At 40.9% G+C, this 21903-nt stretch overlaps 1 pseudogene; it reads right to left on the reverse strand.

Moving 5' to 3' along the window:
• LOC119899474 overlaps positions 1-21903 on the reverse strand; it is an 84124-nt pseudogene that overhangs the window by 8441 nt on the left and 53780 nt on the right.

The following is a 21903-nucleotide window of genomic DNA, read 5'->3' on the forward strand; positions in this document are numbered from 1 at the left end:
TACTTTCATTAGCTCTTCTATGCCGTATGAGTCATATGTTTCCCACCATCGAACCTCCAGGCTCATTGTTTAGCAAATGTTTATGTTCCCTGTATCCAACCATCTTTTTATCACCTTAGTTAGAGAATAAATTCACTGTAATATAATCAAGAGCTCTGTGTGTTGCCTATTTATACTTCCTGCCAAGAGAATTGACCCTTTAGATATGAGACTGACTGATTTTAAGATAATTGAGAAATTATTAACTAACTGATCACTAGTAATAATTGTATAATTATTCAAAACTACCTAGAGGTCCGGAGACTCTAGGATTGTAACAACTCCGGTGGTGCCCTTAAAGAGGAAAATTTTGATTTTATGAATCTTCAATTATGAATTCATAATTGGGTATCAATTCTCATAAATTTATTAAAATGCGTAACTAAAAATTTTTAGGTCTGCTACAAGACATTGTTATTCAACAACAAAAGAAAACCATGCAGCACACCTGATTGGAGCAGCAATGAAAATAATCTAATCTGTGCCCAGCTGATGCGACATCAGCATATGCAGTGATATTAATCAAGTCACTCATGCTGTGCTGGAGGTCCCTGCCTCACTCTCGTGTCAAAGGTGAAAGTGAGTGTCAATCTGTACAACTTTGATGAGAGGATGAAGCGGGACTATCCTTCTGAGCACAAGAGGAGAAAAACTCAATGACAGCACAGCAGTCAGGTAAACTTGTGTCTCCTCTCAAAGTCTGATGTCAGCAGAAACAGTCCTGTTAGGTTAATGTTCAGCTGCAGTGAATCAGTCTGTCCTGCTAACCCAGCTGAGCAGTGCATCTCTTGGGCTGTCTGTGTCTTGTTCGCTTGACAGACTGTGTCAGACCAATGTTAGAGTGAAAAACAACTATTTATTACGTTTAATAAACTATAGCAGTGAAACGATTACCACGCTGTGCGTGAACATGCGCATGCACAAAATTAAACTCGCCCATTCCAGCAGAAACGTTGGGACCAGTCCAGACATCACATGATGTGATGACACTCCTCAGACACACATCATTTTCAGGTCAAAAGAACAGAACAGGTTTACATGATTTTCAAAAAACACCATATTTTTGTCACACTGCACATTGCTGCAGCTCCTCTTTTCACCCTGTGTTGTGGCTTCATTTTAGCCACAACACAGCTCTGTCTCCACATCACAGTAACAACTTTATGTCCATTGACTGCCTGAAGAGTAGCTAGTGTTTGGAAGGGAGAGGAGGTTTGTGCTGCAGCTTAGTGTTTTTCCACTGGTGTTTGAGGACGTGTCGGACTAGCCGCTTGGCGAGCATTATATGATTCGCAGAAACGGTTGGACTCCAAATGAGCTGTTTTCAGGAAGTTCAGAGCAGAGTTTTCTGTGGGAGATGGGAACTCTGTACTTGGGGCTTTTTCCACTTTGCAAACCTCTTACATGCCCAAAGGTATATAACTCAATAAAGAGGGAAAAAGCCAAAAAGATTAATACCACCTCTTTAAGTAACATTTTAGTGTGGTATCTGTACTTTTCCTTAAGTATGATAATTGAGTGCCTCCAGCCTCAACCTGACCTCAATTTACACCAACCCCTAACCTTAACCAGCACCTCAGAAATTAGGTTTTGCCTCATTACCGGGTTTTGGTCCACACGATGACTACTGGTCCCGACATGGTTGGTGTTTATACTAGAAAAGGTCCGCAATAAGTACCAAAAGTCATGTTTCTATGACTTCAGAGGACATTACATTGAATTACATTAATTTCCTTGAGACTTAACCTAAACCTACCTTAACACAAGTCTTCACGCTAAAAAGGTAATGATTTACTTTTTGGGGACTTGGTTTTCTCCACAATGGAAGGACAGTCCTCAAGATTTATGCCCCCACAATATGAGTAATACATGCTCAAAGACACAAACATAAATATGTCAATGGTACTGGTTAGTACAAATGAAAGATGTTTGTATGGATATAAGCTCTTACTAAGTCCAGGTCATTTGTGTTAACAGTGAAGCCAGTTAGCAAGCCAATATCCAAGACTGACATGGTTGCATCACGCTCCTTGTCCTTGTACCTGTACACAGAATAGATGGAATAATTGCAAATAAATGATGGGTGAGAAATAAGCAAAGCCCATTATCAAAAACCGTCAAGCAAGTGCTGGGCAACAATTTAAAAATTAAATCGCCAATAATCGCATGCTTTTGGTGACAGGAATGTTGATGAATACTACTGTTTTTAATCAATATTTCAATGTTTTGTCATTTGTAAATAGGTTGTATGGACTGAAAATGTGTTTTAAAGATATCAATAAAAGTCAGCATTTAAACAATAAATATTGCCAAAATATGGAAACGCCTGGTATATTTGAAAATGTTGTATGATAACTGTTGTATTTTAGTTTATTTTCATCAAATTTACAGTTACAATTGCATTCTAGGTCTATTAGAAGATATTCAGTTGCATTGCAAGCTAACTCAGGATGGTTTTGATGGTTTATTGCATCAAAATATAGCTTTTTTTAACCAGGCGAAGATAAAAATCAAATTTTTTTCTTTATTGCATCTCCATGTGGTCTGTAAATGTAAAATAAATATATTAATATACAATGGATTCATATTCCTTAGCTTCTGACTTTTCAAAGGAGACCAGAATTATGCATCTAGACCAAATGGTTGAGGAGTTATTCCTGATTCATTTTGGGCATGTAATTTTAGGTGTTTTTTCTGGAATAAGTGGTCTGTTTTCAAGTGTTCTAGATTGTACTTACCAAACTTCTATTCTCAGTTTGTATATCTTCTCATCCTCATCCACTCTTTCTGCATTCAGACAAGCAAAACATTAGATGAGTATACATTTACTCATTTGGCAGACGCTTTTATCCAAAGCGACTTAGATTTGAGGAACAACAATAAATACTATTAAGAGCTCATAGTACATATCACATCAATGGGGTAAATACCAAGGGAAGTAAGAGTTACCAAAAAGTGCAATCAATACAAGATCATTGTTGGGGATAGAAGAAGAGCACAGGTATACAAGCTGCGTTTCGACTAAAGGAACTATACCCTAGAACTACAAACCTTTGGAGGAACTCACTGCAGGGACCAGGGTCCACAATTAGTTTGGGGGGGGGGGGGCACACAAGTCTCACCGATGTCCGCCTAAGATCGTCCGTCTGCATTAAATGTATTGGTTGAAATTGCAGCCAGTGGGCAGCGGTGTGTTTACAGCCAACAGCTGATGAAGTTACGCTATGTACTGGATCCGGAGATGTTGTTTTCATCAGTCAGAGGTTTCTACACGGAGCCGAAGTCGGTCTCCTCTTCTCCAAAACAAGCGTAACAGCTGATTACAGCAGGTAATAAAGCTTGTTAAACATCATGTTCCTCCAACGTCCAGTCAACACAGTCCTGCAGATGATCTGCGGCTCTTGTCTGCTGGAAATGTTTTAATAAGTCACTTTCTGTGTGCTGGAGTTATTTTATGAATGTGATGGCTTTATCGAGTTTGTTATTAAATTTGTGACAAACTTTATCGTGTGTCTCTTCATTATACTCCCACACAAAAAGCAGCCTACAGCCTACGTCAGCTGTTTAATTTGCCTAATATTCTCAGGTCTTTAGACCACGGTGGATATGCACACAACAGTGGGCTGAAGGAACCTTTTAGTTCCTTGAAAAGAGATCCGGGGACTTAAAAGTCACGGGTACTTTTGGTCGAAACCTAGCTTTAGTTTATTTGCGTTTCTTCTAAAAACAATATTTGGAATAAATAACAGACAACAAGCAAATAACCAAACAAAAAAATACCAGGAAAACAAAGACCACAATAACAAAAATAAACACCAACAACAAAAGACAGAAAGAGACATCCCAGCAAACACTGTGACAGTGATGCTGGGTTTTTTTTTTTTTGTTTTTTAATAGGACATTTGATTGACAATTCATTTGCAAAATGGTTGTGACCAAAACTGACTTAGTATAGATAAAGTTGAAGGATGTCTAGCCATTTTTGGAACTATAAACGTCTTGATTGTCATTTAACATCTCAATGTTTGCTGGGAGAGGCACCAAATTACCTGGGAGGAGCTGCACAGACAAGTTAAACTTCTGACAGTCAGTCTCCTTTTCTTTAGGCAGAGCGTAATACATCGACACCATCTGTCACATAGACAACAGTGCATTTTAAAGCTGGGAGGATCGGGTCCTCATAGAGAGCCAAATATAAATTTAAAGTATCACCTCTCATTTAATATGCATTTACATTCTCAATGTAATTTATTATAAAATCTAAATTTTTCTAATTCGAAATTGACCTTCCCAAAACCCCTGCAACTGGAAACTTTCACCCTTGGATCATTTACCCAATAGATAAAATTCTATTCAACTAACTATCCAGTGGATATTGTCCATCTATTCTAAGTTGACTATATGTGTTTGTGTGTTCTTATCTCAAGAGTTAGTAGTCAACACATAGTGGCTTTAATATTGCAAAACATGCCTGTAATATACTTGTCCCTATGTCTTTCTTCTTACAATTACAAAGCTCTGAAAATAACAGAGCAGCTAGTAGTGTGGTACCCCCCCCCCCCCACACACACACACTTACGGTAAACGTTGCTTCTCCATTTCCTGTAGCAGACACACTCACATTCTTGTTTATACTGTTGAACTGTTGAGATTTAAGTGCAAACAAACACACATACAAAAGGTAAAGCAATCGTTTGGAATCATCAGGATAACAAGATCATTAGGAGCAAACAAACACAAAGCTGTGTGGAACTTCTGACTTTAAAGCCGATTTTATATTTATAACACTGAAACAATTTGAAGTGATGATGAGAAGCTCTATTTTAGCTTGTTATTCCCTGTTTTATATTGATCTGATTGATCCCACATTTACTGTAAGGTTGACTCTCACTGACCCCATTTACAGCAGCTGAAAGAAGCAGTTTTAAGCAAAAGAGCTCTGATAATCCCACTGTACACTACCAGCCCAACACCGAAAGGCAGGCAGATAATGAAGCGACTAGTTTGTCAACAACGTGTAGATGGAACAGAAATAATATGGTGTGTTATAACCACTCCATTATTTTTTGGAGACCAAAAAAAAGTGATCCAATCATTGCTTGTTGACTTTTAGCCAACTGCGCAGCGGAGGGAGGCTTCTGCGTCTCCAGCCCCAAATGTGGTCTCAAAAGCCACAAATCTTTTGGGTTTTTAAAATAACTAATGGAGTAAATTTCAGCTGCCATCCACAGAAAGTGGTTCAGCAGCAGCAGCAGCCGCCAGTAAGCAGGTGTTGTTCCAAAAAATGGATCAGGTTGGGCAAGCAATGACAAATTAGACTGTAAAGTAGGGGTGTGCATCTTCACTGGTCTCACGATTTGATTATCAGGTCAACGATTCGATTCCTTGATGCATCACCTCAAGGGTGGGAATTTCTAGTTACCTCATTACGATTATGAGGCTACGATGTGATTGTAAAACGAATAGGATACAGATGAATTTTTTTCACTGTTTGACTATTTGGTACTTTTAAAGCAAAGTATTTGTTACAATCCAAAGTAGTAGGTTGTCACTTCATATAAATGTATTGTAAGTTGATTATTGTAATCTTGTATTGAGCACCATGGGTATTGAGAAACAGTATTTCGTTCATTTTGTGTACTCGATATGTGGATGAATGACAAACCAACTTTACAGCAGCCAAATAACATCTTGCTCAGCTAAAAAGACTGCAGTCTGAAGAGGAGATGTTTGCTAGAACTAACTGCCTTTCTAGTAGTTGGAAAACGACAGACAGACTTTAATTAACGGACACGCAGTGACCTACACTGTCGGTGCCAAACAGGGAGAATCGCACAGACGGACCGGATTTCCGCATTTCCGAGTTGCGACTTTTTCGTTCAGTCAACATTACGTTATCAATTAACCTCTAGATAATCGATTAACATTTGTTAAGCATAATCGTCCAAGTCCGCATCGCGATGCATCTAAAAATCTATTATTTTCCACACCCCTACTGTAAAGTGCCCACATCTTTACAGAGACATACTCCCTCAATATCACAGATCCAGCACTTGGTGGGCCAGACCATGTTCCAAGCTGTCAGTACAAGACCCCAGAGAGACCCCCAAGAGGCGGACTCTGTGTTTACATCGATGATGCTTGGTGCTCAAACAGTCAAGATGGACACTGTTTCCCAAATGTTAGGGGGGTTTTTTATGTGAAGATGAAACCCATATCATCATCTTGCTTCTGCTATCAACATTCTCCCCAGAATTCAAAAAATGAATGTATGGGTGTATGTATATATTGTTTTATGTTACAATATTTAATATACCTTTTAAGTTCTGTGCATGAAGGAACTACAAAATTTTGTAACCCATACTAAAGATCTCTGCAGAATTAGGAAATCACAAAAGATAACAGATAATAAAACTTGCAAAAAACAAGTAATGTCATTAGTACATCAGTATTTATTATCATGCTGCATCTAATTAGCTACAATTGTATTTGAGGTTTTAATATATGAATGATGCACAACTTTAAGTGAAGGTGGTGAAACCTGAAAGCCTAATATATTAAGAATGGCAAAGAGAGGGAGTGTGAATGAGTTATTTCTACAGTATTTCTTATGAAGACTCAGATACTCATGACGACCCACCCCCCAACACTATGCTGTGAAAAGCAAAGCTGATTAATGAGACAATGTGTGTTTGTGTGTTCTCACTTTAGAGATTCTCATGCTGTAGTAGTTTTCCCTGTTGAAGTGGTACCTATCAGGTTTTGACCTGCCTGGAAGCCAGATGGACACATCCAGATTAATTTCATGTTCCTTAGCATTGGTCCAGTACTCAGCTAGAGCCTGGTACACCATTATAGTAGCCTGAAGAGAGAGACACACAATAAATAACTTGACCTCATATTACAAAAAAAATTAAAAACAAACAAGCAAAAAAGTGCTAAAAAAGCATTATAGACACAAATGTATCCAGACATAAAGAGAAGGAGAGTCCCCTGTTACCTGAGTTGATCCATAGTCACCGTCCACATTCTGTTGTTGGTTGAGCCATTTGACCACAGAACTGGCTTTTTCAAAGGCCTTTAATATCGGAAAGCATGAAAAAGGGTTGAAATTTCTGCTGTTTATTAGCTACTAGCACCATTATCAGTAGGTCAAAATGACTGACTTGCTCAGTACTTTAACCTATAAAACTAATGACATTCCCATCAGCCTCTGCTGTACTTCGTTTTTAATGCCAATTAGCAATTGCTACAAGCTAAAATCAGATGGTGAACAAAGTAAAATTACACCTGCTAAACATCAGCATATTAGCATTGGCTCTGTGAGCATGTTGATGTTAGTATTTACCTCAAATCGCCATTGTACCTACCTACAGGCCCACAGAGTTGCTAACATGAATGTAAGATGGATATATTATAAGATGCTAAAGGCTATTTATTACACTACATATTTTAAGGACAGTTTTTTAATGGTAATAACAGAAATACAAGACAATCGTTGGTAATTTAAAAAAAGAAATGTAAAAAAACAAATTCATCTCTTTTTAGAAAACGTTCTAGTCTGGGAAATGCCTGTCTTCACCAACCTTCTGCTCTTGTAATGTAGTAAGCTTTTTTTGTCTCCGTGGTATGTTTTTCCTTTGCATGGTGAAACATACATAATCCTGTGACGTGTCATGTTGTTGTTTCCTGTTTATTTTGTTAAATCCTTCGTCTTGTGTCTTTGTGTATTTTCCCGCTTGTTTAGTTGTCTCCCTTGCCCTAATGAATTGTCCTAACCAAGTGTCCTTGGTCAAGACACTGAACCCCAAATTACTCCTGATGTGCAATTTGTAACTTGCATAGCAGCCTCTCCTGTTAAAGGGGTTAATGTGACATGTATGCTAAGCGCTTTGAGTGGTTGGAATACTAGAAAGGCTCTAAGTACAGTCCATTTACCACCTGTGCCTTTTTAACCTCCTGTCTTGTGTGTATTTATAGACCGGTGTGTTTTCCTGTTTTTGTTTTTTTAGTCTTTGTCTCTTGTCAAGCGTTCTTGCCTTATCACCAGTGTTTTCCTGTGCTTTAGACCTTCAGCCTTGGACTTATTGTTTTAGATTTTAGCAATCTTTCTGAATCTTTTCTGTTATTAAAACCTTAAAAATGAACCTGCTCTGCCTTGTGTCCTGCATTTGTGTCCTAATTGCTTGATTTCATGTGTCTGCGCTTGACTTCACATGACAACATGCTTACCTTGGCCTTCACCAGAGCAAGAAGAGCATAAGCTGTGGCCTCCAGTGTGTAAACATGTCCCTTAGGTACAGGCCAGTGGGACATATCTGCAGGACACACACACACAGTTGTATTTCCATCACTTTCGGGGACTTAACATTGGCCTACATTCATTCCCTAGAGACGTATCACATAACCACTGACCCAAACCTAACCAGGACCATGTAATTCATCATACTTAGCCTAACACATTGCCTTATCTGTCACTACCCTAAAGGCCAAAATACTTGTTTGAATATCCTCATCTCTCAGGGCAGTCCACTTAACCTAACCACTCAGTACTGGACAATGTCCACCCAGGTAGTAACCATAGGTCTACCTCTAAACAGCCACTCACTCCTTTGCACCCTGATCCATGTGTTTTGGCTTCTCTGCTTCAGGATTGAACCCTGCTCCTCTGGCTGGGGAAACAGGACTCTGCCCACCATGCCACCAGCCTGGTGTGGGCCACCTGCTTCTGTGGTAGGGATGTCACGATTCCAGAAATGTTGTAGTAGATACCAATACAATTCCACGATTCTCAATACCAATTCGATACAATGTTATAAAACGAAAACAAAGCCCATGTACTTCAACATACACTCTGAACATTACATAAAACATCTAACCGCTGTGAAAGTTGTGTGAAGATGTCCAGGACGGATGAGAGTTGATGTTAATATATTCATTAATGAGCAAGCTGTTGAAATCGCCACCTTGCACTGTGCATATTTAATTATTAAATTAATTACTAATTTTCTTAACAATCTCACAGGTGTGAAATTAATATACTGTATATTGAAAAACAAAAACTTATTTATGATTGAAATGGATCGAATTGCACTTAAGACTATCCCTAACTCTGCTTATAGTAACAAGTGAGTTAGACATTCAGTCCTTAGCGCTGCAAATTGCATCATCAACTTTGGTGATTTTCAGGAGATCAAAACTGAAATGTCTGCCAACATTAGCTCTCTACCTGTGAGAAATCGAAGCTTTGGCATAGAGCTATTGAAGTTAACAACTGCAAAGCTAACTTAACCTGTTTCCCATCTTTTTTCTATTTGATGAGTCGAGGCGGAGCTGTCGCTGCAGCTGCACTTCTCGCTATCTTCCACGTGTTGGATCTCCTGTATCTGGCAGAATGACCTGGTACCGAAGTATCTGTTCTCGTGACACCCCTAGCGTCCGGCAGAAAGAAGCAGAGCTCTACCATTGACATATCAAGTTAGATGGACAGTTTATCTACCTAACACAGACCACATAACCACCACACCAATCCTCTGAATCAGTATCTTCATACACACACACACTAATGTACATATAAAGTAAACAAACAGTCCATTTTGTTTCTGAACATGTTTAAGAATGTTGTGTGAGGAAACCTGGAGAGGCAAAGTTGAAGAGGATCGCCTGGTTCAGTTTGTTTTCATAGGCCAGGGCATATGATGTCATGGCAACAGCATAAAGGTTTGTGAGGCTGGGCAGACGCCTCTCCAGGTAGGCCACTGCTTTGTCTATACTGCCTGGCAGACTCTGGACAGAAGGAAAAGAAAATTAATGAGGAGAGATAACCACATCCAAAGGCTCAGTGAGTGGCAGACAGAGAGGCGGAGTGGAGATCGTGCTCTCATTTTTGCAGTAGTGTCTATCCAGCTGAGCCTTTTATTTTTCAGGTAACTGCTGTCTTTTGTACTCACATTAGGACACACTCCCACATCAGAAGCAGAGATAGCTTCTTGCTAAATTTGGTGTAGGTAAAGTGGTTAGCTGAAAGTCAAGGGCAGGTAGGCAGTGATCTGACCATCAGTCGCTAATCTCGACAACCCAGCTATATTCTAACTAGGGCTGAGCGGTATATCGGTATACCTCATTATACAGATAATTTCAAAAGAGATATGAAATTAGACAATACCGTTTATACCGATATAGTTTGATGTTGAGTTAATGTTTCCGTATAGTCCTGCCAGCATTTGCTCCTTTCTTCCTCACCACACAGCACCGCCCCTCCCTCTGCATCTGCACACAGCCATCTACTCAAACTCTAACAAGATGGAGGGAGACAGAGTGCTGGTGGACACTGTTAAAGACCTGGCTTGTAAAAAGAAAAGCCCCTATTCCACTGCATGGTACCAGCTTGACTCGCCTTTTTGGTTTCCGAGGTGTAAAAGCTGTACTTGTACCTGCTACCAGGTACTTTTTTTCATATCACCTTTGTCTTATCAGTCTTTACATTCTGAGTAATGTTGAAACATTTTAACTTAAATCAAGAGACAGCTTTTTGTGGATCGCTGGTGTATGCGAGCGAGAGGGGGGAGTCCTGTCCATTTCAGTCCTGTCTTGTGTTCAGTCTGCCCAGCGTTAATTTATTTACTGTTGCCTGTCTTTTGGTTCTGTACCTTAGTTCCTGTCTTATTCTGTAATTCTCTGGTGTTCTGTCTAATCCTAGTTTCAGTCCTGCCTTGCTCCATTAGTTTTCAACTCCCTGCCTCTGTATTCGTGTCCTGTGTTCTCGTTTAGGTTTTGTCTGTTATGATCCCTGTGTTATATAGGGTCGGTGTTTATCTGTTTACATGGGTTTCTGTTGTCTGGGGTTAGATTCTTGTCTGGTATTTTGTAACATGTGTTCTGTCTGTTCCCCCAGTAATCTGCCTGCCTGCCAGTCTGTTTCCCTGCTGTCTGCCTGCCTGCCTCGTTAGCCTTGATCCCTGTCATCTGTGTTGCTCCCGCCCTGCTCGTAGGTTTGGTTTTTCTGTTCGGTCCCCGTCCGGTCATTGTTGTATGATGTGTGTTCTACCATGTTGGATATTGCCAGTTTCCAGTACCCGTGAGTTTTGTTTTGCCTGGTGTGTTTGTTAAATAAACTCTTGAACTGAATCTCTGCTTGCAGTGTTGTGCATTTGGGCTCTCACCTGCTTTGCGCACCCTCGACCCTGACATACGATTTTAAATACGCCTAGTAAAAAAATAGAAGATAGTTATCAGACAGGCCAAAAAAAAAAAAAAAAAAAAGTCTCCAAATCAACCCAAATACTTAACCCAGAATTTCAGCTTTTTGTCAGGATTTCACGGTTGAGTGCAGAGGATGCAAGACACTTGAGCAGAGACTCAATTCAGGGTTTTTAATCCAAATGAAAACAGGTTAACAGGCAGTTGACTGGAAAATCCAAACAGGCAGCCAGAACACTCCTCCAAACAAATACGACTGTATATATACACATATATACACACACACACACACACACACACACACACACCAATGACAGAGACTGAACAGAAACACCAGGCATATATACACAGGGACTAACAAGCAGGGCGGGAATAACACAGGTGACAGGGATCAAGGTTAATGAGGCAGGCAGAGAGACAGCAGGGAAAACAGAGACACAGGCAGCCAGGCAGAGTGATCACTTGGGCAACAGACCAACTAGATTAATGGACGCTAAACACAGACATAAACGAAACACAGAACCAAAATGCAGAACTAAACCTAAGATACATGACAGACAGGTACAAGGTGAGCTAAACAAAACCTGGAATGAACAATGAAGGCTAACAAGGCTAAACAGAACACAAGACAAGGAACAAACCTCCAACAGAAAACATGGACCAACTGTTACACAGACCGGGGTAGGGAACAGAGACAGAACTAACCGGGAAACACGACAACACCCAACTAGGAACAGAACAGAAATAAGGAAAATACCAAAACACCACTAAACACTAGCTGACAGATATGTAAACTCACAGTGAACTAAACTCAACAGAACTAAAATGTAGATGCAAAACCCAAATCTTAGAATCAAGAAGACAGTAGATAAGGGAGGCAAGATAACAGCACAACAGACTAGGATAACAGAACAAAAACAGACAACAAGACGGCAGAGCTCACCATAAACAGACTGGACACAGGACAACAGACAAGACAGCACCCCAAAACTCAGACCAAAATAACAGATAATCAACTGACGAAAACTCAGAGTGCAAAACTTAAACATGGCCGACAGGCAGAATGTAACACTTTTACCCTCTGGTAGAAGATTCAGGGTTCCTAAATGCAGGGTAAACCAATATAAACACTAATTTGTGCCAATGTCCATTAAGCTTATCAACATTAACATGTAGGCTGGCTGGGTTGTGCAATACACTTACCTAAAGGATTATTAGGAACACCATACTAATACTGTGTTTGACCCCCTTTCGCCTTCAGAACTGCCTTAATTCTACGTGGCATTGATTCAACAAGGTGCTGAAAGCATTCTTTAGAAATGTTGGCCATATTGATAGGATAGCATCTTGCAGTTGATGGAGATTTGTGGGATGCACATCCAGGGCACGAAGCTCCCGTTCCACCACATCCCAAAGATGCTCTATTGGGTTGAGATCTGGTGACTGTGGGGGCCATTTTAGTACAGTGAACTCATTGTCATGTTCAAGAAACCAATTTGAAATGATTCGAGCTTTGTGACATGGTGCATTATCCTGCTGGAAGTAGCCATCAGAGGATGGGTACATGGTGGCCATAAAGGGATGGACATGGTCAGAAACAATGCTCAGGTAGGCCGTGGCATTTAAACGATGCCCAATTGGCACTAAGGGGCCTAAAGTGTGCCAAGAAAACATGCCCCACACCATTACACCACCACCAGCAGCCTGCACAGTGGTAACAAGGCATGATGGATCCATGTTCTCATTCTGTTTACGCCAAATTCTGACTCTACCATCTGAATGTCTCAACAGAAATCGAGACTCAGACCAGGCAACATTTTTCCAGTCTTCAACTGTCCAATTTTGGTGAGCTCTTGCAAATTGTAGCCTCTTTTTCCTATTTGTAATGGAGATGAGTGGTACCCGGTGGGGTCTTCTGCTGTTGTAGCCCATCCGCCTCAGGTTGTGCGTGTTGTGGCTTCACAAATGCTTTGCTGCATACCTCGGTTGTAACGAGTGGTTATTTCAGTCAAAGTTGCTTCTATCAGCTTGAATCAGTCGGCCCATTCTCCTCTGACCTCTAGCATCAACAAGGCATTTTCGCCCTCAGGACTGCCGCATACTGGATGTTTTTCCCTTTTCACATCATTCTTTGTAAACCCTAGAAATGGTTGTGCGTGAAAATCCCAGTAACTGAGCAGATTGTGAAATACTCAGACCGGCCTGTCTGGCACCAACAACCATGCCACGCTCAAAATTGCTTAAATCACCTTTCTTTCCCATTCTGACATTCAGTTTGGAGTTCAGGAGATTGTCTTGACCAGGACCACACCCCTAAATGCATTGAAGCAACTGCCATGTGATTGGTTGATTAGATAATTGCATTAATGAGACATTGAACAGGTGTTCCTAATAATCCTTTAGGTGAGTGTATGTTAGTGGTGCAACACAGGAGCTGTTTGATTGTTCAATATGTCATGTATTGCACAGGTTATGTGAAATGTGTCATTGGTGCAATTCGTAGGCTATTGGGATTGTGCAATATGTTATTTGTGCAATACATAAGCTATTAGGGGTGTTCAATATCTCATGTGCAAGGGTTGTCCTACATTGCAGGGAATGCAGCCGACAGGGTTGTTCAATCACAACTGGCACTGGAAGAAGGAGTCAATGTGTTACTAACGTTTCTTAATACCAGACTGAAATAAAATAAAAATAAGTAAGTAAATCCCGACTTTTGAACTACTGTTTTTCTGCACATGTAGCCTATTTATAAGTAGAATAACGCCACTCTCTCCCGAAGAGTCCAAGCATCAGTGGCAGTAGTTACTGGTGTTTCTTTCTGTAAGTTTCACTTTGTTGTGCTGCTTCAGCAGGTGCTTCAATAAATTAAATGTAGAATTGTTCGAGATTGAAAGCTTTTTGCTAGTCGCACAAAGTTTACAACGGACAACAATGATCTTTGCATCTTTAGGACAGTGGCATAATAATGGCAGTAGCTACTTGCATCTCTCTCTCTCTCTCTCCTGTTTTAGAAAAGTAATTAGTTACACTACTAGTTACTGAGAAGTGTAATATTACAGTAACGCGTTACTGTCCAACACTGCTGCTAACCTATCAACATGTTATGGTTTAGGAGGATAGAAACACATCATGAAAGCTTTCCAGGGACAGTGTTTCTGGAAAGAAACAATTTAAAAAAAAAAAAAATCCATCCATATCCAATGCTTTGGGTGACAGGGGAACTAAGAAATATTAAAAAGACTTTAGGATCACAAGGGAGTGGAGTATGAGCTGTAGGAGAGCTGGAAGGGCTTTATTCACGTGTCTTTAGGACATCTGAGGGATACCTAGGGTTACATAGGCATGGACACAGGGTACAGTAGGTGTCAGCATGCACCTTGTTGATTTGTAACCACAAAAATGAAGGAATAAAAACTACAATATGAAAAAGAAGTGGCTCTTTATTGGACTATTTTATGCATAAAAGTGTAGTGGCCTTGCAATTATCACATTACTCAGATTCACTGCTATTGAACGCAATTGTTTTCTATTGAGGAAGAGAAAAGGATTTGGAAATGGTGCCCTGATGCGAACGAGTATGGTCCATTGCTCAAATATTATTAGGTAGGCTAGTCCAGCAATGGCATAAAAATCCTTTTTAACTGGGTCTGCTGAGCAGCGGTATATGGGAAGCGAATGAACTGTGGCATTACCTGCATGATACCCTGCAGAATTTTGGCGAGTGCACAACTAACAATGGACTTGTATATGCCAGACCTATCACTAGTCTCTCTCTGGAAGGTCCCAGTAGCCAAGATAAGTGAGTGTTTGCAGATTAGGTGGCGTGAGACAGTTTTGTCTCCGTCTTGGTAACCATGTTTCATTTAGTGTGACACATTTCAAACTATTAAACATAAATAAAAACAAAACATTTTTCATCTGTATTTTCATTAAGCACAAAACACAAGTTGGGTTTTTGTGTATGGCTTATGTGTGGTGTAGGGCACTTTAAAATTGTGATCTTATGTAGGAAGTATCCAAGTGTTGATGAATTCAACAAAAGTTCTTAAATGTTTGCATGTACAATTTAAGTTCATCTGTGTGTACACATGAAGATCATATAAATTGTATGCATGTACAATTTAAGTTCACATCTGTGTGTACACATGACTGATCATGTATGAGGCCCATTGTATGCAGGTGAGGTACTCACATCAACAGTGGCAGCACATAGTATGCGTGACTCCTGCATGGCAATGAGACAGAAGGCCGTCATCGAGGCATCTGAATCCGTGCCGAGCACATCCCCCTACACACACATATTGTTCTTATTGTTTTTGTTTAGCACCACGTTTACGAACTGTTGTTACTGAAAACAGTGCACGCACAGTCATCTCTATGTGGGACACCGTTCCACTTCTCTAAACATGCCGTCAGGTTGCTGTACGTTGAAAATCAGAAACTTGACAGCGTCACAGATGAAGCTGTCTGGCACTGCCACCAGATTGATGGCCATAGCAAACACCTTGGCAACATAGGCGGTCAGCCTTAAGGAAGAGAGGAGAGATGGCGTTCTAACCATTATATGGAGTCAACCAAGGATGTGCAAACATTTCAGTAATGTTTGGATGCCTCACCAGGTGCTACTTTGGTGGCTGTCCCTAGCAGCAAACGACCCATCAACTTTACGGTAGGCAAGCTGGTTCTGGAATCCTGGGCACAAACAAATCACACAACCCCTTTACTCTCAACTCTGATTCTTTTCAATGGATAATATTGGTCCTATTAAATTGGACTATTCAGTTTCTAATTTTTCTCCCTATAGTAATAAATGCAGCCTACCAGTCTGGATGTGTTGGAGGGCTTTGTTACGTTTTTCCAAGCCCGCAGTTTCCCACTGGTTGGTTTTGTCCAAATACGTGGTTGCAATGACAGGCAGTGTCACGATGATCATGTTCTCCTCTGCAGAGCCTGAGGGCTGTTTGATCAGATTACCCACATAGTTCCCCCTAATGGTGTTCTCCAAAAGCGCACTTATCTGCCCTCCTCCTGTGGGGCCAAAGATAAATGGTCTTCACAAGGCGGTTATTTGCAATTGAGAAACAAAAACATCCTTGGCAACAACAATGCAAGAAGGAAAGTATCACATTGTGTTCCCAAATATATCATAATGGGTCCTGTTATCATGCCAGCGCAAAGTCAATAGTAGCAAGAATGCAGATGCAATGCAAATATCCATTCCTTCGCATTTGCACCTGTTCTGGTGATGCACAGTACGTGGAGTGTCGCAGGCGAGGTTGTGTTTATGAGTTTTAGTTTTAATTTGGCAAAGTCTGTAATGGGTTCAATTAATGAGTCTTATCAATGTCACTCACATAGAAGGTAGATTTATTTATAATGTTTTTCTACATTACTGTAGTCATCATGCGGAAGCAGGAAGGATACTGAGAAAGGCACTGAACATCATAGGTGACTTCATTAAATTATATCATAATTATCATCTGACACAGCACCAGGAGTGATCTAACAGTAAGGCATCACACCTTAGAATTTGCAGTGAAGGCATTATAGTGTCCATGGAGAAACATACAGATGTTCTCTATTCACTGAGGTTTCAGTTCAGTTTGCTGAAACATTTTCATCTACTATGACAACAACTTTGGGGTGATTCACATATATACACAGTAGATAGTGATCATCAACATCAGCTTCAAAGTAGTTTGATTATCTGGTTATAATGTCGTGCTTATAATGTTAGTTAGATACACTTGTTAAATTAATCAATAATCATGACATTGCTAAGAATTGGCTCTATTTTAAGCTGCAAATTGCTCTATTAAGCTACATAGTCTTAGTTCCAGTAAAATGTGTCCTGTGATCTCACCTTTCACATAGATTATTGTGCTCATAGGTGTGTTTGGAACCAAATCTTTCAGAGGGATTTCACTGTTGATTATTTCCTGTTGATTACCATCTGAAGGAAGAGACAGTTAGCAAGTCAGGGGATAATAAAAAAGCAGACAATTTTTCCTCATTGCAGCTACCTCAATAGTAAACTTACCCACACCTTTAGCAGGGTCAAGTGTTATAATCTTTACAGATTTCATCAGTGCACCTTCAGGCTGGAAAAATAGCAGTTAATAAACATAAAGAGTGTACTCAGCAGGTTAAATCTCCAGCAGGTGCATTTGGGGCCATGTAGATGAGGAACAGAGAGTGCAGGGCAGACTGTGTGTCCAGGATGTTCGCATTTTGTATAGTATAGTATGATCCGAAGTTTACTGCAATGCCACCAATGCAACCAGTGGAGATTTGAACAAATTTTTTATTGTGCATGTACACTCACCTAAAGGATTATTAGGGACACCATACTAATACTGTGTTTGACCCCCTTTCGCCTTCAGAACTGCCTTAATTCTACGTGGCATTGATTCAACAAGGTGCTGAAAGCATTCTTTAGAAATGTTGGCCCATATTGATAGGATAGCATCTTGCAGTTGATGGAGATTTGTGGGATGCACATCCAGGGCACGAAGCTCCCGTTCCACCACATCCCAAAGATGCTCTATTGGGTTGAGATCTGGTGACTGTGGGGGCCATTTTAGTACAGTGAACTCATTGTCATGTTCAAGAAACCAATTTGAAATGATTCGAGCTTTGTGACATGGTGCATTATCCTGCTGGAAGTAGCCATCAGAGGATGGGTACATGGTGGCCATAAAGGGATGGACATGGTCAGAAACAATGCTCAGGTAGGCCGTGGCATTTAAACGATGCCCAATTGGCACTAAGGGGCCTAAAGTGTGCCAAGAAAACATGCCCCACACCATTACACCACCACCACCAGCCTGCACAATGGTAACAAGGCATGATGGATCCATGTTCTCATTCTGTTTACGCCAAATTCTGACTCTACCATCTGAATGTCTCAACAGAAATCGAGACTCATCAGAGCAGGCAACATTTTTCCAGTCTTCAACTGTCCAATTTTGGTGAGCTCTTGCAAATTGTAGCCTCTTTTTCCTATTTGTAGAGATGAGTGGTACCCGGTGGGGTCTTCTGCTGTTGTAGCCCATCCGCCTCAAGGTTGTGCATGTTGCGGCTTCACAAGTTGCTCTTCTATCAGCTTGAATCAGTCGGCCCATTCTCCTCTGACCTCTAGCATCAACAAGGCATTTTCGCCCACAGGACTGCCGCATACTGGATGTTTTTCCCTTTTCACACCATTCTTTGTAAACCCTAGAAATGGTTGTGCGTGAAAATCCCAGTAACTGAGCAGATTGTGAAATACTCAGACCGGCCCGTCTGGCACCAACAACCATGCCATGCTCAAAATTGCTTAAATCACCTTTCTTTCACATTCTGACATTCAGTTTGGAGTTCAGGATATTGTCTTGAGCAGGACCACACCCCTAAATGCATTGAAGCAACTGCCATGTGATTGGTTGATTAGATAATTGCATTAATGAGACATTGAACAGGTGTTCCTACTAATCCTTTAGGTGAGTGTATAATTTTTTTATATATATATATATATATATATATATATATACACACACACACACACCACACACACACACACACACAGAGTGGGGTGAACAAGTATTTCATACACTGCTGATTTTTGCAGGTTTTCCTACTTACAAAGCATGTAGACGTCTAATTTTTATCATAGGTACACTTCAACTGTGAGAGACGGAATCTAAAACAGAAATCCACAGTCACATTGTATAATAATTCATTTGCATTTTATTGCATGACTTTTTATATTTGATACATCAGAAAAGCAGAACTTAATATTTGGTACAGAAACCTTTGTTTGCAATTACAGGGATCATACGTTTCCTGTAGTTCTTGACCAGGTTTGCACATACTGCAGCAGGGATTTTGGCCCACTCCTCCATACAGACCTTCTTCAGATCCTTCAGGTTTCGGGGCTGTCGCTGGGCAATACAGACTTTCAGCTCCCGCCAAAGATTTTCTATTGGGTTCAAGTCTGGAGACGGGCTAGGCACTCCAGGACCTTGAGATGCTTCTTACGGAACCACTCGGGTCATTGTCATGCTGGAAGACCCAGCCACGACCCATCTTCAATGCTCTTACTGAGGGAAGTAAGTCTTGCGATTCATTGTCCCATCCATCCTCCCCACAATAAGGTGCAGTCGTCCTGTCCCCTTTGCAGGAAAGCATCCCCAAAGAATGATGTTCCACCTCCATGCTTCACGGTTGGGATGATGTTCTTGGTGTTGTACTCATTCTTCTTCTTCCTTCAAACACAGCGAGTGGAGTTCAGACCATAAAGCTCTATTTTTCAGACCACATGACCTTCTCTCATTCCTCCTCTGGATCATCCAGATGGTCATTGGCAAACTTCAGAAGGGCCTGGACATGCGCTGGCCTGAGCAGGGGGACCTTGCGTGCGCTGCAGGATTTTAATCCATGACGGCGTAGTGTGTTACTAATGGTTTTCTTGAGACTGTGGTCCCAGCTCTCTTCAGGTCATTGGCCAGGTCCTGCCTTGTAATTCTGGGCTGATCCCTCACCTTCCTCATGATCACTGATGCCCCACGAGGTGAGATCTTGCATGGATCCCCAGACCAAGGGAGATTCCATTCTCTAATAATTGCGGCAACAGTTGTTGCTTCTCACCAACTGCTTGCCTATTGTCCTGTAGCCCATCCCAGCCTTGTACAGGTCTACAATTGTATCCCTGATGTCCTTACACAGCTCTCTGGTCTTGGCCATTGTGGAGAGGTTGGAGTCTGAGTGTGTGGACAGGTGTCTTTATACAGGTAATGAGTTCAAACAGGTGTAGTTAATACAGGTAATGAGTGGACAACAGGAGGGCTTCTCAAAGAAGAACTAACAGGTCTGTGAGAGCCGGAATTCTTACTGGTCAACTATACTGTGTATGCAACATTTTAATAAAGTGCTTTTGTATTGTATAGTCCCATTTTTTTTAAGATGCATCGAACAGTGTAATCCAAACTTTTTTTAAATGTGGGTCATAGGCAGTGCTTGAAGTAGACGGTACTTACCAAACTTCTGAATTTAAACACTTATTTATGTTAAACTTTGTTATATATTTAGAACACTTGTACCACACACAAAACTGAACTCCCTACCTTCCTCTTTCCTCCAGAGCAAAGAAGAGTCTCACACATTTTGTCCCTCCCTGCTCTCTTACAGTCAAGATAGCGGTGAGGATAATAAAAACAGGGATTGACTTAATCGTCTTGTGCCTAACTTTAGTGGATCAAACATATCGGTTATGGAGTTAATCTGCAGATGCTCCGGTTCAGAATGAGACCAATATGGAGCCTACAACAGAATAGGCATGGGCGTAACTATGCATTCTTGGTGCGGTCGTGTCTCCTCCAATAGTGAGAAAATACCAATCAGTCCCTAATATAGAGTGCAAAATATATTAAATATGTCCTTTTTATGAACCCTGTCAACAGATCTGTCTTTTTATAGCCTATTATATTCAAAATTTTTTTGTGCGACTCCCCCTTCCAGTTGTACACTTGTTGCGCCCATAGCGATCGGCACACTCCCCGTTTGGAGAAGCAGACCGGACTCGGGCGCTGATGTAATGCTGTGGTCTGGGGCAGCAGAAAAATGTATTTTGGCAATCATTATCAGTTTAGGTGTACGCTTTAATTAGAATATTTTCACAGCTTTACCTTGCCGTCAAACTGAATCTATGTTCTCTTCAAAGCCACCAGACTCCTTGTTATGACCTGCGTCATATTGGTTTGGATGTGAGTCTCAATGTGTATTTTTGCCTGCTGTTACCCTCCCTACCTTAGGGTGGAGCTGTTTGTTTGTCTGTGTTACAGATGGTGGACAGCGGATTGGGCTGGAGGATTTGCGGTATAAAGGGACCTGTGTGGAGGCCGCGCACCTCTCCTCCCTTTCCCCACCTCCCCAGCCAGACGGGGCATTCTGGGGGAGAACCTCCTGGTGTACTATAGCTTACCCTTTGTTTTATTTCACCTATGTGCTGGTAGTTAGCAATGTGATGTTGGAAAACAGTAGGGGAGAGCTGCCATTTATTTTGAATATTACTTTCTCCTGTTTTCTGGCCAGGGAGACAGGTTAAGTATTTGTTCTTTCCTTTTGTATTTTATTTTGTTGTAGGATTAATTATTGGGATGGGAAAAGGTGGTTTTGTTTTGTTGTTTTGGCCTAGCTCTCCCTGATGTCTTGGTTTTCTATACCATTTGTGAATAAATCCAACATTAACCGTCAGATCATCCCGTAGCCCTTTGATGATTTATGGGGAGTGGGGAAAAGAGATCATCATGTTGCGCTCAGGCTTCCCCTAGGCCGGGCGTAACACACATGTAATTTTACATCACAGAACAGTAGCTGCTGGGCTACTGCTGCCTCGATTAGTTAGGATCCGAACTAACCCTTAACACCACACAACATAAAAAAACAAAAATATAGGTAGTGGTAGACCACCAACCCCCAGCTTGTTCTGTGAGTTAAAATGACTTATTGTCAAAAGAGTCTGGTGGCCTTGAAGAGAGCATGGATACAATGACCTCAGTTCCCTGTTGGACAGGGCTGTACGTACACTGTTCTTTATACACTTACTATATAGCGAGCTAAGCATCATGATAACATTTAACCAAATAAAAGTAGGAATACGAGCAGAATATTAAATGTATCAAA

The sequence above is a fragment of the Micropterus salmoides genome, unplaced genomic scaffold (assembly GCF_014851395.1).
Source record: "Micropterus salmoides isolate LMB-PRFRI ecotype aquatic unplaced genomic scaffold, ASM1485139v1 Ms_hic_scaffold_12, whole genome shotgun sequence".
NCBI lineage: Eukaryota > Metazoa > Chordata > Actinopteri > Centrarchiformes > Centrarchidae > Micropterus > Micropterus salmoides.